Source organism: Aedes aegypti, chromosome 3 (assembly GCF_002204515.2).
Source record: "Aedes aegypti strain LVP_AGWG chromosome 3, AaegL5.0 Primary Assembly, whole genome shotgun sequence".
In the NCBI taxonomy this organism is placed as follows: domain Eukaryota; kingdom Metazoa; phylum Arthropoda; class Insecta; order Diptera; family Culicidae; genus Aedes; species Aedes aegypti.
This window is the reverse complement of record NC_035109.1, coordinates 333817171-333822395: the sequence shown is the minus strand read 5'-3', so window position 1 is coordinate 333822395 and position 5225 is coordinate 333817171.

Sequence of the window (5225 nt, the reverse complement as noted above, 5' to 3'; positions counted from 1 at the left end):
GCGACATCTCAATCTTCATGATTTGTCAAATAATGAGTGGAAATGGTCATTAGAAAGTTCAACGACTATTTGGGATTGACCTGGTCACACCGGACATGTTCCGAACACCCTGGCGGAAGTGGCCAATTCCACAATACTGTATAAACCGTTCGTGCGACATATCAAATTTCATGATTTATGGAAACAAGAACGAAAATAAATGTTCTGGATATCCATGACCATTTGGACTGGGGTACACCGGACATATTCCGGATACCTCGAGTGAAATGTCCATTTTCTTAGTTTTTCCAAAACAATTCGTACAACACCTCAAAAACCACGATTCGTCAAATAATGAGTGCAAATGTCCATCAGAAATTTCAACGACCTTTGGATCATGCACGATTTATGTGACTTACAAAAATTTGAAGGCTTATACAAAAAGCGTGACAAAGGAGGTGGGGAAGGGGGTCGAAAAAGTCCAAATTTAGCGTGACATAATTTGTGTACCATCCCATTTAGGATTGAAATGATTACATCTGACATGTTCCGTTCCGAACACTCTGGCGAAAGTAGCCAATTCCAAAATGTACAAACCTGTTCAAATCGTTCAAGCGACATATCATTCATCATGACTGATGGGAACGATAGTGTTATGTGATATATTTGCAATTATAAAGTAAATTTCTTGATTTTTATTGGAAAAATTTGAAAACTTTATTATATTGATAATGGTATACACTTTTATTTAACTGGTTTTATTTTTAAAGTCAAAAACACTCCTTTACGGTGGTTACTTTAAGCTCCAACATTGACCCAACATTCGCAACAGAAGCTGTGTGAACCTCCATGCGACCCATGTTCATTGCAGATTTTCTTAAGGCACATACTGCAAACGGTTTTTACTTTTATATCCTCAGATCTGCAACAGAAGTAATACCTTTTTCTTTCGAAACTGATCTTGTATTCTGGATGTAGTGTTATTTCTTGTGAATTTTTGCAAACCTGACACAATATCAAGTTTACGGTTCTCGTATGAGTATCACAAGCAATATTGTCACACCTGTAACATTGCGACATATTTGTCCGACCCGACACATGAAACAAGCTTTCGTCAACAAGATGTAATCCCAACGTATATCTTCGCAGCTTCACAAGTTCAATAGCCAATTCTTTTGTCAGCCAATCCAAGAATTAGCGTTTTCTGCTTTTATCATTGGGACAATAGTTAGGATTCGCAGTCGTGAAAAGAAAATAGGCATTATTGCTGCAAATATCAATTAGGTTCATGAACGTGGCAAATGACCACCTATCTGTTCTCCGTTTGCACGTATATGCAGCGGTCGCTTTATCAAGGGTGTCTACACCACCTTTCAATTTATTATAGATTTCTACAACTTTCGGCTTATGCAAACCCTTCTCTGCCTCATCCTGTAATAAAATAAGAAGGAATATGTTTTTAAAATCATAGAACATTGAATATTTGTTAAAAAAAAAAAGATTAAACTGTAAGCTACTGCACATTTACTTTTGCTTCCGCTGTTTTTGTTACAGTTCGACTTTTTTTTATGTCGATGGTTGGTCGTTCTCAACATTCTCTATATCATGTGGTATCGTTTCCGCATCAGTTGACAAAAGCAACACAATTTTGCCTTTTCGTTCGGTCCACGAGGTCAACATCATGTCTTCATGTATCCACACAGAGCAGTTCCAGGTTCAATCTTATTTTTATCTATAAATTCAAGTGGAATCTCTCTCTTATTGCTCCTAAGTGTGCCCACTGATACTAATTCATTGTATAGTAGTTCTTTTGCAAGAGGCACCGACGTAAAATAGTTGTCGAAACACACTCGTATACGACCAGAATTATAATACGGCTTCACCAGTTGGGTCACTACGCGTTGTCCTTTCTCTGGTTGATTTTTCTCTGGTCTATCGTTGATTTTGCCTGAGGAAAAGATTCATAAATTCAAAATCCGAGGATTATGCAAGGATCTATCAAATTTACGAAAAAAGAGATTTATGTGAAACTCACATATACAGAGAATTTATGCAATGTGAAATGTGCAATTACTAATGCATTACAAAAATATGTGGAGTTGAATTTTACAATAAATTAATTATGGAATATTTGGTTTGTTATGCAGAACATCATCATTACATTTTTGATCAATATGGACAGTTGATTATCAAATCTGTGAAGCGGGTTTCATTCATACTAAAGCGTAAAGTTAAATTTTGCTTTTAGTATGATTCCATGAGTCGATATCGAGTAATGGAACATCGACTTATGGAGGTTTCACTGTACTTAGGTTCTCACATCAGTAAAAAAATATGTTTATAGCTACTTTCTGGTTATCATGACTGGTTTCATGTACGCTGATAGACAGGTATGGATTTTAGGGGTGGGGGGAAACAAAATTGAAAATCACTACTGATGTGCAACCAAACCGGAGCGGTATTTTAGTATTTTTTTTTTCAATATCTTTAACATTGTCAAGGATGTATTATTATCATAATATTAATCTCTTTCTTTTGGTATTTTAACTCAATTTGTATATATTGCCCTTTCATGAGATCTGATCAGAGCTCTCCGATGCCTAAGTCCGGCACTGCCGATAATAGATAATAATGTTTTATGGTTATGGTTAAACAATTATATAACTGTATCAGTTTATGCATTATATGAATTCGAATTAAGGCAACAAAAACCAATGCCGAAAACAAAATTTTGGATTCCTACTGAAATTTCGAAATTGTCGATATAACAATTTAAGAAAATTTTCTTGCAAGTTCTATTAAAACTACGAAAAAATAACTAAACCAATATATTTGAATGAGATATGCATTCTGTTGAACACTTACCTGCATAGATATCAAAATTACACATCACTGATGATCGTGCATCGGCAGCAGCCCAAACTGTGATGCCATAACGACAGTTTCGCTTTCATGAAAACTCGGAAAATGCAACGTCCTCGAAAGGGTATCATGCGCTCGTCCACTGTTATGTCTATCGAAAGGTTATAAGAATCACAAATGTTTTTCGAACCTTATCTATAATCGGACGAAAAGGCCGCAACCGATCATGTGGTTGCTAAGAGGAAGCAGCGTTTGATGATGCTAAACCAGCACTTTCCTTTTCTGCTGTGCATTCCTGAGGTATCTTGGAATGGAATTTTGAAGATCGTGCAGGGCATCCTGCCAAAGAGACATCAAATCTTATGTAGTGACAGATTTGTTCGAATCTAAAGCAAATCACTCATATATGAAAATATAAATGGCAAGTTTATTATCTATTTACCTGTTTCTCCCCATAATAGCACTATAAAAGATACGAGCCATAATGTCGTCATTTGACCATAGTTCACGAATATGAATCTTCGAATCATGGTTTTTACCAGCTCCTATTAGGATTCCAATAAAAGCTTGCATTGTAGGTAAACAAAGTGGTTTAAAAGACGAATCATGAGCAGCTTCTGCGTTAGTAATTCTAATAACAGTCTCAAGCACATCAGAGCTCATGAACACTTCAAACGCATCCTTTGGAGTCAACCATCTGAAATATTTCCAATTTCATCTAAACGAAATGAGGTACACACGAATGGTTTTGGAAAAACTTAGCTAATGACCACTTCTCTTGAGCAATCAGATTATATACAAAGGAACCCATCCTGATTGGTCCTGAAACCGGTGTAAAATGCCGCAAAAAAAAAATGAAATTTGATATGTCGCATGAACAGCATTGTGGAATTGGCCTCTTCCGCTAGGCCGTACGGAACATATCTGGTGTGGCCAGGTCAATCCTGAATGGTCGTTGAACTTTCAAAGGACCATTTCCACTCATTATTTGACAAATCTGGAAGTTTGAGGTGTTGCACGAATTGTTTTGGAAAAACTTAGAAAATGGCCATTTCCCTCGAGGTATCCGGAATATGTCCGGTGTAACCCGGTCCAAAATGGTCATGGATGTCCAGAACATTTATTTTCGTTCTTGTTTCCATAAATCATGAAGTTTGATATGTCGCACGAACGGTTTATACAGCATTGTGGAATTGGCCACTTCCGCCAGGGTGTTCGGAACATGTCCGGTGTGACCAGGTCAATCCCGAATGGTCGTTGAACTTTCTAATGACCATTTCCACTCATTATTTGACAAATCATGAAGATTGAGGTGTCGCACGAATGGTTCTGATAACATTGTGGGAATGACCACCTCCCCCAGGACTTCCGGAACATATCTGGCACAAGTAAATGGATTGTCGTGTCCAAAGAGGTCATTAACACTTAATTGTATGTGGTTGTATATATTGATAGTGTTTTACGTATATAAATATAGAATAGCACGTGTAAAGAAGTTAAATTGTTTGAAAATTCGTATTTCGACAGGTTCTGACCCCAACGGAATCCGGAATAACTCCGGAACCAATAGGAGAACCGGTTCCGTTTGGCGGCCCTTGCAAATTTAGACAAATCTGGATCGCATGCCATTGGTTTCAAGAAAATCTGTTAGAAAATGACTTTTTGACAGTTGATTGAAGATTTGAAAATCCTCAAAAACAGACGTTGGGTACGCATAGGTTAATGGGGAGGATGTTAGGGTCACAGGATTCACTTTGATAAGTGATGAGACCATGATAAACAATTATCTGTGAGATATAAACATGCTTATATGTAAATATAATATTTTCATTTGATATGAACAATTTCTATGTAGAGGAAAATTATGCCGACACTTGAGGTGACGAACCATTCAAAGTTTGTTGAACGAATATCTAAATGTAACATTCCTACAGCTGTCAGGACGAAAGCATGTACCGTAAAACGGGGTAACTTTGATAATGCGGGTAACTTTGATAGTGCGTAACCCACCGCATACTAAATAAAATATCATAATTTTTGTTAATCAGTTAAGCAAAACGAATGCAAAACTAAAGAATATTAGTATGACACTTCATGTAAGAGCGGTTTTCATTTGAATCAAGAACATTTTAGGCTTTTTACACGAATTTAAAAAAATTACACATTTTTAGCATTTTTAGAACGCTTACAAACAATCTGTTCTACGATCACTATTTGATGTAGTTTTGAATAGTTGGCCACTTATCTTTGATTGCCTAGTTATCATAGAACTTGAATACGGTCTCAAATCTCTTAGCGGAAAGCATATTCACAAACTGGGACCATTTTTGTAATCTAAGTCAAAAATTTTCATATAACGTTAAACGCCTAGAGGTATGCAATGC